The sequence below is a fragment of the Parasteatoda tepidariorum genome, chromosome 2, assembly GCF_043381705.1.
Source record: "Parasteatoda tepidariorum isolate YZ-2023 chromosome 2, CAS_Ptep_4.0, whole genome shotgun sequence".
In the NCBI taxonomy this organism is placed as follows: Eukaryota; Metazoa; Arthropoda; class Arachnida; order Araneae; family Theridiidae; genus Parasteatoda; species Parasteatoda tepidariorum.
In genome coordinates this window covers 64,626,657-64,646,869 of record NC_092205.1, presented here as the reverse complement: position 1 = coordinate 64,646,869, position 20,213 = coordinate 64,626,657, and positions in this window count along the sequence as shown.

The window sequence follows — 20,213 nt, the reverse complement described above, 5'->3', positions numbered from 1 at the left end:
AAGACCATAACTCCAGTTGCGGGTCCAATATGTCTAGGCCGGAGACAGGTCGGTAGAAGACGCTCGTCTGGTCCTCTTCTAACAACTTTCAATGGCAACAAGGCAGAACCGACTTTCTTGAGAAAACACAAGATATCTACTCTGTCCTACGGTGAGCTCCAAATCGACACCACTCACGTCGTAAATNATGATGCTGGATGTATCAATGATGTTGGATTACAATATCAGATTAAGGGCGAGCGTTCTCCTGTTGGAAAATACTCCTTTGAATGTTGATAATGAATGGAAACAAAGCAGGTTGAATCTTCAGGTTGACGTGCAAATTTACAGTCAAGGTGTGTTGAATAACAACGAATGTCCTTTTGATGTCATAGGAAATTGCTCCAAAGACCATAACTCCAGTTGCGGGTTCAATATGTCTAGGCCGGAGACAGGTCGGTAGAAGACGCTCGTCTGGTCCTCTTCTAACAACTTTCAATGGCAACAAGGCAGAAACGAGTTTCTTGAGAAAACACAAGATATCTACTCTGTCCTACGGTGAGCTCCAAATCGACACCACTCACGTCGTAAATGGTAGTGGGTTGGAGAGAGTAGAATGCGAGCTACTAACTTGCTCGGAGATGTACTTGAAGTAGCCGATTTGTAACAGTTCGTCGTGTCACTGCAGTGCCAAAGGCAGCTCAAATGTTTAATACAGACGCATTATAGTGAACTGAAGCCAATCGCCATACATAGTGGTCTTTCCTCTGTTTAGTGAGGCGTGGCAGCCCGGAACCCGATCATCTTGAAGCAATAACTTTCTCTTGACCACTGATGTCAAAAATCTTGCACAGTTGACTGACACCAACCACAGTGTCTGCGTAAAATATCCTCAGTGGTATATAGATCATGGGTTAGAATCCCCATGCCGTCAGTCTAACCTTGAGAGAATATCATGGTTTCACTCTCCTTTTAAAGCAAATGCATGGACTGGGTTTGTGCATAGACTGGGTTTGTCTGTTTTCAATTGCTTTCATGGAGGACTTAAGCTCCATCAAAAAGTCCTCCGAGAAGACAATTTCTTCCCCCTGCTCGTACCAGGAGTTTCCTTGTCTTCTGGTCTGGGTTCAAAATTACAAGGCTTATGCCAAACTTATGCCTCAAGCGTGAAATTTAAATACAAATCATTTTTAATTGTATAGACAAGCCTACCAAATTTAGTTCATCTAGCAGAACTTCTCGTAGTAGAGATTTTTTTCCCGTCAATGTATATATGTACACAGAGAGATATTGGTGCACAATTTCGTGTGCTCTCTCCTTATTACTATAAAGTAAAATAAAATTCTTCGGTAAATTAAGTTTTTTGTGGTTGCGTATGAATTTTAATATCGTATAAAATTACGTCTGTAGATGTTTTTAAGGCTAAGAAATCTTAAACAAAAAAGTTTACCTGAAATATGTGTATAAATGTGTATACCTATTAGTATCTATATAAGGTTTTTAAATATAAAACCTCTATGAGCATTTTTTTTCGCTTTTATTGATCTAGATGTAAACTGAGCTTGAAATCAATGAAGAATTTTAAGTGCCAAGGATAAATTGTAGCTGTCGATACACAAAACAAACAGCGAAAAAAATCTTCTTTTTTTTATTATTTCCAACAAATGCTTTTTTCTTATATATATATTGGTAAAACATCGGCAAGTAAGAACAAACAATATCCGGAAAGCCATTTATTTGAATGAATAATTCATGGCATCACTTTATTTTCCTTTTTCATTTTTCTGAAAAATCTTTCTGAATATTTCGCTGATTTTTCCTAAACCCTTTAGATGTGTTACCAATATTTCAATGCGTAATTCATAGGGTGCTGTCTTCTTCTTCCNTATATATATATTGTTCCATACAACACAAGGTAAAAAGTACTGACATTCTGAGTGCTGGTAGTTCCTGTCGGGTAATATTTAATATTTCATGATTTTTTTTTTACAGTATGATTTTTGAAGTGAGCAGAATAAAAGAAGAATATGCATTTTAAAAATTTTTGAGCTAATTTAATGTGAACTTTAAAACCTTACCCAATCTTACTGACTCGAAGTACTGAATAGTGCTTAGTAAGCTCTTATTATTAAATATATTAATTGATTAGAGCGATAGAGTTTTTAAGTAATGAAATCAGATTTTAAAAAAAAGTCGTACTTTCACAAAATAATCCAAACCCGTTATAAAAAGAAAATAGTTGTACAGAGAAAACATGCTTTACTGCCTTAGTTATAACTCTTTATTCATGCCTATTTATGGAGGAAAAATCAAACAAACAAGATGTTTTTTCGAAGCAAGTAAAAATAAGAACAGACGTACATGAAATCAAATTAAATAAAATCACAAAATGTTTCATCCGTTTTGATCCCACGTATAACCTCGATCGACGTTGACAAAAACTCACCATAGTCTTATTTCATTCCTAACTTTAAAATTATTATTATATGTAATGTGTAACTTTTAATGGTTTCAGATTGGTCAAAAGATACATTAACTATATATCGGTTTATTCTAAATTACAATCATTTCTAAATATACGGTTGATTTAATATGAGATGTTCAAGTAAGTATATTACATACATTTACTACCCAACTGATCTGAAACCAGTTACTGTTTCCCACTATAATTTCAATCCAAAATAAGCGTCTATTATCATTCCCCATATTTCTCACTTGTTTGTAAGAAAACCATTAAAACACATTGTCTAGTAGTAGTGTAAGTATATTTATAAGCAACATATTTTACGCTCGATGATAAGAAAACCATTGAAATACATTGTCTAGTAGTATTGTAAGTATATTTATAAGCAACAGGAAATTGCGACTGAATCCGGAACAAACAGTTTTGATAAATTGTATCAAGATCCTCGTTCCTTTAGGCAAAAGGGAGAAGATAATAAAATCGACGTCTAAAAGGCACCAAGTTCTGTCTTCTATTTAAGCTTAATGTTTTATTTCAATCGTGATTTATATAAAACTTGACATTACATCTTTAAAGTGGCTTAGGAAGATTGAATTGACTTTTTCAGAGATTTTCTTTTATTAAGTTTTCTTCGAAATACCACTTGCTCCGGGCATATCAAACTTTTTACAGTAAAAATTTATTAAACTGTAAGAGATAAGATCTGTAAGATATAGAGAATTTAAGGTATCGCTAGAATGCTACAAAGGTTGATGATTGCATATAGTTAAAATTAGATTATATGTTATAAATATAAGTTTATATAACTAAATACACAAATGTATTCCTAAAAAAATAAGGTTTAATTTTTTTTTAGAATTTTTGAAGTTTTGTTTATTGTTATGATAAACTCATTTTAAACAACTTCACCACATTACCCCCTCCTCTTATATTTTCTTTCATTAGGTTTTCATCGAAGTACCATTGATTCGGGTACATGAAACTTTTTACAGTAAAGATCAATTTAAGTGTAAGAAGTCTCAAAAACGTTATTGAAGTCGATGATCTTATACAGTTAAAACTTGATCATTCGTTTCAAGAATAAGTTTTCAACAACCAATTCTACAATGATAATCCAGAAAATAAGATTTTACTTTTTTATTTTTATTTTTTAGAATTTTTGAAGTTTTGTTTATTGCTTATGATTAAATTGTTTCAATTTACTTTTCAGATTTTCATTCTCTCAGTCAATTCTGTTTATGTACACACATGTCATACCAGCTCCTTACCATGTCACTCAGCTTTATTTTTATCAGAATTGAATATAGTATTAACTGAATCACTCAGGCCCAGTTATAGTTTTTATACTGTAAGAAATTTACAGACGAAATGTGACGAAATATTCTTCGTTTTTGATGAAATAGTTTCCTGGTATATGCTCTGAATGAACACATCGTTCTGCTAAGAGAGGAAATATGTCAAAAGTAAAGACATTTTTCATCAATCTATATTGGATTTATATTTAATCAATCTATATTTGATCAATCTATATTTGATAAATCTATATTTGATCAATCGATATTTGTCTGATCTTCATTCTAGTTTTGTAATTCTTCTTAATTCTCCACAATGTTCTGTGATGTAGTTCTGAGTTAAGGAAACATTTTAATCATATATATAAGTGTTCACGTCTCGTCACAAATAGCGTAAGTTCGTGACGAAATGGTTATAAAATTTATGAAATACAACTCAAGTATTTCTGAATCATCAAAAATGAGAATTTTATTTATCCGAGTATGCGTTTGTTTGTAATTCATTAAAACCCTTGAAAAAAAATCATTAATCTAACAGTATGATGCTGTGTAATGCTTCCTCGGGGATATTTTAGAGAACAGTAACGCATGAGCTTACAGGATGGCATAGCTAGAAATATCACGCAAGTAGTAGACAAATAATCAAACATTGAAATAACATGATAGTTTAGAAATGACCAATATTTCATAATTAAAAAAGAGACCTTACATTTGGATCTAACAGCATAACTTATGGATACCCATTAACAGGCATTAACAAATTTCTGCATGGAAATTAATTTCTGAAGCAAGAAAAAAAATTTAATTATATATAACTGCACTGATAAATATAATAATAAATATAATAATAAATATAATAGTAAATATAATAATAATAATAATGAAATTAATGGATTTCGATCGAGAGATCTAAAGTTGAAAAGCACATAACCCTATACGAAACTATGCAATAGCAGGCAAGACACCATGAAACATTTTTAAATCTCTTGTAATTAATTATCTCAATGTTATAAGGTAAATTAATATTGCATTCTGAAAACTAGTATTTAGCACTGTAGGAATGATTTGGCAACTATACTGTTTGAAAATATGGATGAGTTAAATTTTTGGAAAATTCCCTTATGATGCGTACAGTAATCTTAAAATGAAAAAAAAAATGAAAAAAGAACAGATAAAGCTAAACAGTGGAATGTTTTCTTGTTTCATTACTTTTGGGCATCATCATCTTCTAGTTTTTACCTCAGGAGTTTTATTAAAATTTTAAACAAAAAATTTATATAAAATCTTTTTATTGATTACTCTTATAATAAACCGGTGCTAAAAATGATATTTTTTTATTCAAATTATTATAAATTGCTAACAAATCTAAAATAACTATTTTATCCTTTTAAAATTAATGCAGAGGGAAATAAAAAAATAATTTCATAATAGATAATAATTTAAATTTCTGAAAAATTCTTCCTTATATGCATACACGTTTTACGCACTCTAGTCTTTTTTAATTTCCTGTTCGAAAAAGAAAATCTTGATCAAATCGTAAAGCTTTTCTAGGTCCAAGTTTCCAACTATTTTATTGTTCAGCTTGAAGCTGCTGTCGAACATTTTTCGATAGAAATAAGTCCAAGGAGGATTTTTTTGGGAAGAAAAGAAATGAATTGTTTAAAAACTTGGGAATGCGATATGCTTTCTTTCTCTTTCTCGGATGGATTTAATTAAAGAACATGCGATAAGTCGTTCCATTTATCTGCAAAATTCAACCAACAGTGTTTATTAATTTCAAAATTCAAAGAAAGAGGAAATGCTTCTGTGGAATATAATCAAATCAAGTACAAAGTACGCAGCACAAATCAACTGATTGAATTAAACAGGCAGGCTGAAAGAAATCTCATAAATGCCTTCATCTTTACTAAGACGAAGATAGCGCCGAAATGCTGCATGTCTTTTTTTACCCCTTGATTTGTATTATGTGTTATTTTTCATATAATTTATATTACTATAGAATACCCGTTCTTCATATGGGGTGGAAAAGTAAGCGATCAATATATCAGAACTGAACAACACTGCGAAATTTTGAACAAAATTGAAAAACATATACCAACACAATTAGCAAAATTAAAATAATTGCAGTTTCTTAATTAATTTTATGCTTTGTTTTTTCAGGTGGCTTAACGTTATGACAAAACACGTCTTTAGTAGTTTATTTCATCAAAACTAAGCTCCTAAAAAATGAATAAATAAATTACATTTAGCAGTTAATATAACAATAAATGACATTTAATTTACTGACATACAATTTCCTTTTCTTAAGCTATTTTCTTTAAAAAAACTTTTCTTTTAATTATTTTTTTTCAATTTCTCTAACTGTGCATCTCAACAGAAAATCTGTATTCTTCTACAGAAATAAAAATCACCAGCATAAATGCTTTTTTTTTTCAAATTTAGTAAATATAATGTTTTTTTTTTACCTTCAAAAACAAGTATTTTAATTTGTTTAAATTGATTTGAAACTACTTTGTTTTTATAATCAATTTTAAAAATTAAATAATCAAAAAAAAGCGTGATACTCATTTTTTATGTACTCAAAAACGATTTATTTTCTTACTCATTATGAAAATTTTATAAAAAAGTGACATTACATGCAACTTTTAATTAAATAGTGATAGTAGATATTTTGGAAAGACAGTGGATAATAATGACAATGGATATGTCTGACAGTGGATAATATTAACTTTTAAAGGAAATCGAAACGAGAACTAATATCTTTAATTAGATAGATCGAAATATTTTTAGTGAAAAAAATAAGTTTCGTTTATTTTTCGTACAGTTAAAAATTCAAAAACGTTTCACGTTTAACTGATTAAAAATGTCATTAGCTGATTAAAATTCATTTTTTAATGTAATTCAGTTAGAAGGAAAAAAATAAACATAGAAAATTAAAAATAAGAAGGAACATAAATGCAATTATTATAATTAAAATAATTTAAGAAATTTTAAAGAAATAGAAATTCCACATATACATTAAGCAGTATCTGCAAAAATATTGTGAATCAATTACTTTATTACTTTATTTTACAGACTATTTGATGAATTATATCTTATTTTCATATTTTGTTTTCACAAGGCCTAGTGTTACTAAATACCAAATAGAGTGTCAACAGCTTTATATAAAAAAAGGTGTAACTTAACAATTTTAGTCTATACACTGTAGAAAAAGTTTAATACGGACCACATAGTTACCACATATATTTGGTGTTGGGAAATTCCAAAAGTTTTCATCTTTTTTTGTCAATACGGAATTGAGCTTTTCTACACATTTTAAAGGGTGTCATTTTAATCCAAATTCAATAAATGAAAAAAAAATATACCAAGCTCTCTCAATTCATGAATTATTTTTTCCAACTTTGGTGTAAATGTTTCAATTATCAGACGATCAATATTTCTTATTTAGAAGGAAACAAAAGGGCATAATTTAAATTTAAGCACCCAAAGTGGAGAAAGCTGATACCAATTATCACTCGGGAAGTATTATTTCTTCTGAAAGCACCAATGTTAGCTCACTTTGAATATATTTAGTAAATTTTTGCAATTCAGATCAGTTGCTGAGAGTTTATTGTTGCTTTCTACCTTGCTATACAATGTCTACTGAAATATTAGTTTGTTAAAGTATGTATGTATTTCTTTAGTAGTGTAGTAAGGATAATTATATTTTACATCTCCGTAAATTGTCTTAAAGGATAATAATGTATAATTCCTATTCACTTCGGTTTTTCAATCCCAGCTAGAATTCGTCTAAATTTTCTTCCTGTGCAAGGAATATGTTTGATCAACACACTAATTTTATTTTTATAATGAGTGTATATATACATTTTAACTTGATTATTGTTACTGTATATTATGTAGTCAAAATTATTTAAGTGAAAATCCTATCTTACTGTAATTATAAAATTTAGAGTTACATAAAAAATGGCGGTAACTTCTTTTCACCAAGTAGTGTAAAAAACATTCTTCTAATGTAATGAAACCCTAAGATATAAAAGTTATCTATGGTTTTGCACTCCAACTCTTTAGTGTAAATTAGATGTCACTATTTTTCGGTGCTTTAAAAATTTTTACAGTGTATCCTATATTATTCTATATTAATAATTCTTGTTTTATATTGTATCATAAAAATAATCTCTCATTTCTAGCACATGTTCGCAAACTCTAATGTCTATCACATCCTACTGTACTTATAAATTATAATATTGCTGAATAACAAAAATGGGGGGCTGTTACTTTACACAAGCTAGCATACGAGAAAATTCTTGAAGTAGTGGATGCACAAAGCACCTTGACCTACAAAAGTTAAGTACGGTATGCTTGTTTCTATGTCAAAATGGCATGCATGTTCTACGGCATGCATGTTTCTATGGCAGTCTCAATTCACAGAGAATGTTCAAAATAAAACTTTTAAAAAAATGTGATTTCAACGATTCCATGAAAAATGTATTTATCTAGTTAATCATTGCATTTAAGGCAGTTGAAGTATAACAAAACGTTGAAAGCCTTGCTATTCAACAATTTATTAGAACATGCCGCGACTTGCCTTAAGCATTGTACCTTAATTATTTCTGAAAAATCTTAATTAATTCTAAAGGTGTTTTGTGTTTCTATGTATAGTAAAACCTTTATTATTTAAAGAAAATACATTAATTTAGCTTACAGGGTCGACCACTAAGCTTTATAATTAGTTTATACTCAGTAATCATCACTTGATAAATAATTGTTTATATGAAATAATGTGGTTAAAGAAAACTATCAAAAGTGAAAATTTAAACTTTTTATTTTTTTTTTAATAAATGAAGTTGTCTGCGTGTATATAATAAAAACATAAATTAATTAAATCTTCTTTCTCTATATTTTTTATTTTGTAGTTTTAATTAATTATTTCTTTACGCATTCAGTAAGATATTATCAAGCAAAAAATTATAAAAATAAAGTGCTATATTCAATTAATAATTTTTCTGGCCATTAATATGGTTTTGAAAATGACGCTTCCAACAATGTAAATTTTTATTTCTTAATTATTAATATTACAATAGCGATCATAATAAAAATAAAATGCAAATGAATGGAGGAAGAAAATTGTTAAGGAAAATCGATGGGAAAATATTGATGGAAAATGTAAAAAAAAAAAAAAATAAAAAATAAAAACACTTTTGCGTAAACTTCAGGTCTTAATATGAAGATTTCAAAAACATCCTATAATTTTTGTGAGGGAAAAATAATGAAATATATTTCACTTGCGAAACTTATTTATTGTTATTTGTATTATTGTTGCCCTTTTTTACTAGAAGTTGTGTTTAAAAAAACAGTCAATCGATTGAGTTTGTTGCTGATAATATGCGTATAGTAAAAAAAAAAATTATTTANAATATTTTTAGTGAAAAAAATAAGTTTCGTTTATTTTTCGTACAGTTAAAAATTCAAAAACGTTTCACGTTTAACTGATTAAAAATGTCATTAGCTGATTAAAATTCATTTTTTAATGTAATTCAGTTAGAAGGAAAAAAATAAACATAGAAAATTAAAAATAAGAAGGAACATAAATGCAATTATTATAATTAAAATAATTTAAGAAATTTTAAAGAAATAGAAATTCCACATATACATTAAGCAGTATCTGCAAAAATATTGTGAATCAATTACTTTATTACTTTATTTTACAGACTATTTGATGAATTATATCTTATTTTCATATTTTGTTTTCACAAGGCCTAGTGTTACTAAATACCAAATAGAGTGTCAACAGCTTTATATAAAAAAAGGTGTAACTTAACAATTTTAGTCTATACACTGTAGAAAAAGTTTAATACGGACCACATAGTTACCACATATATTTGGTGTTGGGAAATTCCAAAAGTTTTCATCTTTTTTTGTCAATACGGAATTGAGCTTTTCTACACATTTTAAAGGGTGTCATTTTAATCCAAATTCAATAAATGAAAAAAAAATATACCAAGCTCTCTCAATTCATGAATTATTTTTTCCAACTTTGGTGTAAATGTTTCAATTATCAGACGATCAATATTTCTTATTTAGAAGGAAACAAAACTTTGATTTCGTTTCGATGATTTATTTAAAGGACATAATTTAAATTTAAACACAGAAAATAGAGAAAGCTTACACCAATTATCACTCTTGGATTACTATTTCTTCTGAAAGCACCAATGTTAGCCCACTTTGAATATATTTAGTAAATTTTAGCAATTCAGATGAGTTGCTGAGATTTTATTGTTGTTTCCTACATTGCTATACGATGTCTAGTGAAATATTAGTTTGCTAAAGTATGTACGTATTTCTTTAGTAGTGTAGTAAGGATAATAATATTTTGCATCACCGTAATTTGTTTTAAAGGATAATAATGTATAATTCCTATTCACTTCGTTTTTTTAAGCCTAGCTTAAATTCGTTTTAATTTTCTTCCTGTGCTACGAATATGTTTGATTAATACACCAATTTTATTTTTATAATGAGTGTATATAAAGATTTTTACTTGATTATGCTTACTGCATACTATGCAGTCTAAATTACTTAAGTGAAAATCCTATCTTACTGTAATTATAAAATTTAGCTTTACATAAAAAATGGTTGTGACTTATTTTTACCAAGTAGTGGAAAAGAACATTATTCTAATGTAATGAAACCCTAAGATATAAAAGTTATCTATGATGTTACATTCCACCTCTTTAGTGTAAATTAGATGCCACTATTTTTCGGTGTTTTAACAACTTTTACAGTGTATATATGTATCCTATATTGATAATTCTTGTTTTATATTTTATCACAAAAATAATCTCTAATTTCTATCACGTGTCCTCAAACTCTAATGTCTATCACATCCTACTGTGCTTATAAATTATAATATTGCTGAATAACAAAAATGAGGTCTGTTACTTTACACAAATTAGCATACAAGGAAATTCTTGAAGTTCTCGTATGCAGAAAACACCTTGACCCACAAACTTTAAGTACGGCATGCATGTTTCTATGTCAAAAAACTATATGGCAGTCTCAATTCACAGAGAATGTTAAAAATAAAACTTTTTAGAAAAATGTGAGTGCTATGATTCTAAGAAAAATGTATTTATCTAGTTGATTTTTGCATTTAAGGCAGTTGAAGTATAACAAAATTCATAACAATTCAACAATTTATTCGAACATGCCGCTACTTACCTTAAGCATTGTACCCTAATTATTTCTGAAAAATCTTAATTAATTCTTTAAGTGTTTTGTGTTTCCATGTATAGTAAAACCTTTATTATTTTTTTAAAAAATACATTAATTTAGCTTACAGGGTCGACCACTAAGCTTTATAATTAGTTTATACTCAGTAATCATCACTTGATAAATAATTGTTTATATGAAAGAATGTGGTTAAGGAAAACTATCAAAAGTGAAAATTTAAAATTTTTATTATTTTTTTAATAAATGAAGTTGTCTGTATGTATATAATAAAAACATAAATTAATTAAATTTCTTTCTCTGGTTTTTTTTTATTCTGTAGTTTTAATTAATTATTTCTTTACGCATTCAATAAGATATTATCAAGCAAAAAATTATAAAAATAAAGTGCTATATTCAATTAATATTTTTTTCTGGTCATTAATATGGATTTGAAAATGATGCTTCCAACAATGTAAATTTTTATTTCTTATTTATTAATATTACAATAGAGATCATAATAAAAATGAAAACCAAAATAATGGAGAAAGAAAATTGTTAAGGAAAATCGATGGGAAAATTGATGGAAAACGTAAAAAAAAAACACTTTTTCGTGAACATCAGGCTTTTATATGAAGATTTTAAAAACATCCTATAATTTTTGAGAGGGAAAAATAATGAAATATTTCTTACTTGTGAAACTTATTTATTGTTATTTGTATTATTGTTGCCTTTTTTTACAAGAAGTTGTGTTAAAAAAAAAACAGTTAAAATCAAATGAGTTTGCTGTTGATAATATGTGTGTAGTAAAAAAATATATTTAAATAATGATAAAAATGTTTATAATTGCATATATTGTGTAGATAACGTTATTTATTTTTCCAACATGTACTTAAATTAGCATGAATTTTTTCTGACAAAAATTTAAAATTAATGAGGTAAAAATGATTTATTTCAGTTTTTGAAAATCCAGTATTTATTGTAAGCACACGAAAACTTGGAATGTGTAAAAAATATTAATAATTATTTCATTTATAGGAAATTAATTACTTCTTAAAATAAACAAGATCAAATTATATTAAGTAAAAAATGCATTTAAATATAAAGTAATAATTCAACACTGTTGAGGATCTCTTCTTACAGTTCATTCACTACCATCACCAGAGCTTTATTATAGCACGAGTTTACGGCCCTCTTTCATAAGATACTAAATATTTGTTTCATTTTAAGTGTATATTTTTATTTGCTTTCTACTGACTAATTAATATTTATATGCATACTTTTATGTTTCGAAAGACATTATTAATTTTACTTATAATTAATTTGATATATTATTAATTACTTCAATGAACTTTTACGTTACTTTAATGAACAATTTCCTGATAATGCTACATTTATATGACTAATAAAATTAGAGCTCGTTCTTACATATTTTCAAAAAGTTCCATATTAATAATATTCTGTACAAGAACTTATTTAGTGTAGAAAGAAGTAATATTTTAAAAACTTATGCAAGTTAGGTAATATTTCGATTTTTTAAGATTTGTTTTCTTTAACTGAGACTTTTCGACTTTGAATTAACATTTCTAAAGAGGGCAGCAAACCTAAGCTCAGATCCTCGGCTTCAGTTCAACATAGTTGGACCCTCACCTTAGCAATCTAACATATTCAAACTTCCAGCAATTTTGTCAGAGCCTTTGTATTTTAACTGCCAGTACGTAATTTGACAAGAACACATATTTTTAACCTTGGTCAGTTGAAATGGTTAACGTCAACAACAACAGTTACATTAGCTACCTTCAAATCACAGCATTTTGCAAGTTTTCAAGTCATGAGAAAATTAGCATGAACCTTGCAGAATAGATGCGTTGCATACGTAATGAGATAATCAGATACTCAGTACCCAATACTCGTCAATCTAGCACTTTGAGTGTTTTGTTAGTCATCAATACCGAACACAGAACTTTCAATTCAGAATTCCAATTGACACTGAGTTTATGTAAGCAACTTACATTGTCTATAATAATTACTGAAAATTTATTTAAGGTCTACTGAGTTCTTATTTCATACAAATAAATTTTTTTTTTATTTTACTCTGTTAGTAGTGCGTTTCAAATTTCTATACCACAATACGAGAGCTTCTAAGCATAGTGGATAGTCTGACGGTGGTTTCCTTAATATGAGTGGGATTAAGCGTGTTAAGTAAATTTATGCTCTAATCCAAGAATGACCAACCCGTTACACACCTTCCACTGTGAGACTACTAGCAAAGACTTACTAAAAAATAGTCAACAGTGGACTGTTTGAACTTTAAGAACTACTTGAAATTGTTAAAATCCCTTACTCAGGCCACAGCTTAGAAGGAGCGAGCGGTAAATAAGAGTGTATGTATATACACATACGAGTTTATATACATACGAAGTATACGAGTAATTACCATACTTTTGCATTAGCACGCTCACATCATTTTTCAGCATCTAGATGCAAAATAATAAGAATTCACCACCTGTATGCCTCCTTCTTACCAGTTGATTCCTTAGTGTGTGGCCTGTTTTAAGTAAGTATAAGGAGCTAATTTCAACTACAAGTGATCAAACAAAATAACATTCAGAGTTAATTAATAAGCACCTGAAACTTATAACTCCATTTACAGTTTTGCAAGCTAAGCCTAATATGGATGAATTTTAAAAAACACACTGAGTAAGTAGATTTCTGTTTCAAAGAGGGAAAGCAAATATTTTTCTATTTGATTACTCATTAAAAATGAAAAATTCTTAACTTGATATCCATAAATAAATTCGACACACATGCAACTTCATGATATACTTTGGGGGAAACTTAATACCTTTTCGTGCAAATCAATTACAAAACATAAATTGCGTATAACATTTAAAAGAAGCAGAACCTTTAACAAAGCATCACTTATCAACAATTGGTTTTACTTAACAACACTCAATTTTAAAATAAATAATTTTTAACAAACAGTTATTTTTTAAATAAAACATATTACAATTTAAATTTATAAAAAAGAATATGAAAATAATAACGAGGAAAACAGAAAGTAAGAAGAATTTTTAAATTAATTTATATTACATTAATAAGTAATAATAATATAAGAGAATGACAATAATTTTGTATACAGAACAGTGTAAAAAGTCAAATTTCTTTAAGTTAAAATTATAGGGCTTAATTAATCTTTTTAAAAAAAATAATAATAGACTTCAATGACAAGAAGATGTTTTTGTTAGTTTCTTAATACATAAAAGGTAAACATTTCCTGTGATGGCAAGAACTTGTGGAAATTATTTTTTCAGAGATAAGAAGTTTTAAGTTTATACGAAAGTTTTTATGTGCCTTTTAATATTCTAAAGCACGTTCTTAAAACATTCCATTTTTCGATCGGTCAGAAAGTTTGAAAAATTTAATCTCAAAGTAGTGTTCCATTTTGTTTATTAAGTAAAATTGAAGACTTGAAATAGCCAACACTATCTTGAAAAATGACATGAAGATGATAGTTTTTCAGACTTATTATGAAGCTTGTGGTTAACTTTATTCCTCATTTGTTAGTCTTTCAGTGAACGAAACTCACAATGAGTTTTTTAAGTTCCTATTGATGCTATTTTTCATGATATATTTTTTATTTGAATTTTTGGAGGTAGTTACAATTATTAAAATTTTTTTCCTAGTCGCAGGCGCTGAACTTTTACGTTCTTCGCATAGGAAGATGCTGGAAGCATTACACACTTAACGTTACCCGGTGGGCATCTTTGAACCTAAGTCATGGAGGTGAGCCTACGCCACACTGCCATAGATACCCGTTTATAGGGTGGGAAACATTCACACATCACACAATAGAGAACAAAACACAGAGAGAAACATCCATGCCCTGAGCGGGATTCAAACCCACATTGGCTTCGCAGGCAAGCACACTAACTGCTCGACCATCTGACCGACCAATTATTTCAATTAAAAAAAATATAAAAATTAAATAATATAAATTAAATAATTTTTCCTTTGAAGATACTTTGATTTTAGTTCTTCGGAAATAGTTTTGTAAGTAAAAAATATTTCAAAATAATATAAATTAAAAAAAAATTCTGAGAATAATTTTATATTTATGTTTCAGAATAAAGGGTATAGACTTGTTTTATCTAATAAACAATTCTACTTTATTTGAGATTTTTATCTTATGTTTTATATTATGATTGATCAAGTTCTCACTTTATTATATAAAACAAAAATGCGCATATTACCAATATAAATTTTTAGCGATGGCAAAAGATAATTGAAACAATTGCTCATTCATAAGCAAATTTTAAGAGATTTTGCTAAAGTAATGCAATGCTTATGTTATTAAGTTAACTAAACAACATAGTTGTTTACGCTTTCTTAAAAATAGGTGTTTCTTTGTAACTTTATTAAACATTTTGAGACACATTAACTAATAGATCTAAAAAGCATTTCACTAAACTATTTCCCACCCTAGTATTCAAAGAAGAGTTCATTTTTCTCTTTTTGATGTTTCTCACATATATTCTTTCATTTGGTGATAAATGGTTAACGGTAAAATGTCACCGAATTTGAATAAAAAAATCATTCCAGTTGGGCAAGTAAAAGAACAATAGGACAAACATTTCATGATGTATGTCCAAAGCAGAAAACTGTAAAATTTTCAAACAGTTGAAGAATCGCACCACTGTACAAGCTAATATAATGTTCTTTTTCTTCATAATTGCAAGCACCATAATAATTCACAATAAGAAATGGCAAATAAATTAAATCAATTTCCACTTAATGACGTCAAGCATTAAACCTTAAAGCGTTCACGAAAAGAATTTCCTGGGGAAAAGTATTTTGTTTCAGAAATTACACTCAATAATTTATAAACTAAGTTTTAAAGTGCGCGTTTACTAAATTTGTCCGAATGAAACCGAATGCTTTAATAATAAAAATTTTATATTGTTATTTTATTTCATACAGTTATAAATAAAAATTCTAAAATAGTTTTTCGGTAATTAATTTTACGCACAATTTGGAATGAATCAATTTTAAAAATAAAATAAAATACATTTCAGTAATAAGTATACGTCTCAGTTTTTTTTAATGTAAATTACGTTGAAACTATTTTACTTTAAACTATGCATTTCAGTTTTCCTTTTTAATTTTAAAGTTGTAACGCATTTATACATTTTAATGCGAAAAATGCCGACAATTCAATGTGTTGATCAAAATTCTACTCATTTCTACTAATAAAAAGAATCAAAAACCCTCAAATAGATTATACGGTTAAGTAAATCGAGGCAAAACATTAAAAATGTAGCATTTTCGTCATTTATAATTTATTGTGTGATTAACTTTTGTAGTTATTCTATTTTCTTTTCAATGCTTTAAATTATTTTTAAATAACAATTTTTAAAAGCTCAATAAAGCTCCAAAAATTTTTTAATGCACTGTGTAGTTTATTCCAATGAAAATTAAAGCACTGAAAAAATATTTTTAGCTAATTAATGTCGATAAGAATCAAGAGAGAAATTAGATAAAATTTAAAGTAAGCAATTATCAATAATAATACAAAAGGCTTATTAATAAACATTTGTTGTATGCTATAACAATTAATGGGCCAATTAAATAATATAATAATGATATAAAATTAAATTAAAGATAAAGTATAAAGCAACCATCAACCTTCAACAGCTTATTCACGAAATTAATACAAAAATATTTATTTTTTCCTTTTTAATAAATAATGAAATTGGTTAAAAAAGCATGAAAGCCTTTTTAAAGCACTTCATTAGATAAATAAATTTTTATTTATTGCCCTAACCTTCCAAAACGTATTAACTTTGTTTTTAAATCGCATTCACTTCTTAGAATAATTCTTTATTAAGTAAATAAAGGAACTTAACGATCTGATTTACGTGTTTAAGCACGCAAAATACATTTCTTCTAAGAAATAATCCGTTAATACTTTGTTAATTGTTAATAAAAAATTGCAATTATAATAATGAACAATAATATAAACAATTTGAGAATGAGAAAAACAATCTTTAATTAAGCTCATTTTTAAGAATTTCCGACAAATTCAGTACCTTTTTTTTATTTGGTTATATTGTTCTGTTTGCTTAAGTAGACTGAATTTTTCTTCATATTGTTTGACCTTTAAGTGTTGACATTATATCCTTTTTTAACATATTATTCAAAACAATTGTCTCTAACTCAGATAATGATAAAATTAATATGTATTTAATGCTAATTATCAATTATAATATAGTTAGTAGTTGATCATTTTTCTTATGTTTTTTATTTGATNTCCGGATACGCGACGTTCCACTGTATAACATTTAATGATTATGTTGTATGTGTCATGTTAAAGGGAATAATGTAAGATTAAAGGAATTTACTATACAATATTTAAAAAAAAAATCAGTTGGTGAAAAAAAAATATATGAATGATCTATACACAATTGAATTTAAATCTTATCAACGTAAGAAAATTTTTGAAAACAAAAACGTAATGAAGAATTAAAACCCAGTTAGAATTCATTAAAACTTAATTATGGGAAAAATAAGCACCAATAAAAATGCAAATCTTAGTTGAGCGATAAATGATAATATATATATATATATATATATTTAGCCGAGTTTTAGAATCTGATTTTCACAATTCGCAAGAAAGTTAGCAGAACAAAATTGATAAAGAAAAAGAAATAAGAGTCAGTCATATCTTATTTCTTGCACTGTAATAAAAACATAATTATTTTAAAAATTATTATATCTTAAGTAATTTTTCTTACATTCATTGGATACATATCTAAATGGTTTAAATCTTAAAATCACAATTGTTGAGAGTAATAAATCATAGCGATTTTTTAACGAATTATAAAAAAGGATATTTATTCATTGCTTTATTTTTATGATATAAAATTACAAAAGTAAAGAAAACCTATCAATAAAAATGCTTTAAAAACTCCAAGGAATATATTTTTCAAATTCTAAGACCTTTTCAAAAGTTCTAGACATAAAGGAAGAGCAGTAACGATAGTTTTCGGGACGACGTATCTATCTACTAATTGGTGCTTATTACGCTGAGAAAAATGTATAGATAATTGGCAAAAGCTCAAACGGAAAACTTCCTCTGATACTTTCATATTCCTTAGCCTATAAAGCCACAATCTCGATATATCTGATGGAACAACAAAAACATTATTGTTATGGATGGATTTTATTTTCTATATAAGAAGGATGTCAAAATAAGCAAACATAACTTAGGAAAACAGAAAATTGTATTTTAGTACAAATTTATGTTCATTAAATATGATTTTTGATGAAATTAAATTATTCTAAAAATATTGTTATTTTTCATGAAAATCAAATTAATTTATAGCTTATTAATTTTAATTTTAAGATGGCATAAATAATTTCTGAAATTTTTTGGCAAAAAATACGATGCAGTATAACAGCTTTTTTTATTATTTCGATAACAAATTTGTTATTTAATACTGTTCATTTTTAAATTTTAATTTTTAATTATTCATTTATCAGATTTCTACGCAAGTAATTTTTCAAATGTTCCAAGATATGAATAAATATTAATATTCATATGCAGAAACTCATTTTTCAAGTGAAACAAATTATTTCAGCTGTTATTCTTGGTAATTTGTTATATGCAATATAACATATTTACTTCTTAATTTAACTTTCAAATTCAGTTTTCAGCTATAGCTTTAATTATTGATTTAAAAAATTTGAATTACTTTAAAAAAAATGAAATGATAATGTGTTATTAAATATATTTGCAATCTTTCTTTTAAACGCAATTTTTGTTTGCTTTTCTGTTACAATTTGCAAGGTGCAGAAGTTAAGAAAGAATATGTTTTGCAATAAACTACATTTTTAATATTTGAAGGGGTGTTAAACAAAATTTTTATTAATGAAATCATACATAAAGCTACATATTTATGCAAAAGTACTTTATATTCATCTATTTGCTACTATGTTCTTCAAGGTTAAAAGATTAAATTTGTAAAGTTTTTGCGTCAAGTTTACATTCGTGTTGACAGAAAAATCCAAACTATTAGAAATAACACTTTTTTTTTACTGTTTTCTTCAATGCATTCTTTCCATATTTCAGATGTGCCATACTGAAAGAAACACGTTACTCTGCAAACATAGTAAACCGGATTTAAGTTTTTTTATTAAATGTAAAATAAAACAGGTCTTTATCTTAGCAAAAAGATTTTCCATACCATTCAAAGAATCAGTGGTAGCATTTAAAATACCTATAGGAATTCTTTTTCTTCAAAAATTTGGCTTTATTCAAAATTTTGTAAATCAGGATTTACAAGCTTAATACGAAAAAGACAGAAATTTTTAAGTAGTTTTAAAACAAAACATAGTAACAAAACACGAATTTATTGCAAAAAGATTGTTAATTCCACAAAAGTTTTCTATTAAAGAAATTCAATCTCATAAATTTAATTAAAGAAATTCAATTATTCGATTTCAATTTGTTAGATTGATAATACAAATGTTTTTTTAAATGAAATTAATTTCCTCATGGTAAAATCAAAATACGGTAAAAAAAAATGTTTCAGTGTGATTTATTAAGAATTTTTTTTTTAATTTTAATCTATTTGGTGTATTTTTGTCTCAGATAATTTAAAAATAAAATACGCCCTTTTTCAAAATTTTTACCTTGTCCTAATTCAGAAAATTTAGAAGGTTAAATGTTAACCAAACATTTTAACAAAATCTAAGTGGAAATATAATTGGAAATATAACTAGTGGAAATTAAAGAAATATTTTGCAAACAACATTTCTTTTTCATCAATAATAAATATATTTTATATTATTGCATTTTTAAACTATTTAAAACAGTTTCACACTTTTGAAATAAATAAAACTTCCAAAACATCTAATTTTTGCTCCCAAAATCTTTTAATACAAAATTTTAACTTGATTACCTAATGATATCTTGTAACCTTCCTTAGTATTTTAATATTGATATTGTGAAAAGTATTTCTAAAGTATAAGTAAAGTAAAGAGTGAAAGTAATGTCTAAAATATTTCACAAAACGTGATTTCAAAAATTACCATACATTTTAACAAAAATAGTCACTTTTAATTGTATTAACAGTTTTGAAAATTTAAAATGCAGCACAAAAATGCATTTAAATACTTTTAAATGGAAAATTCTAATATAATTTGGAATATTAAACTTTTAAAAATGAGTAATTAAATTGTTATCATGTTTTCTCTGTTTCATAGATGCTAAT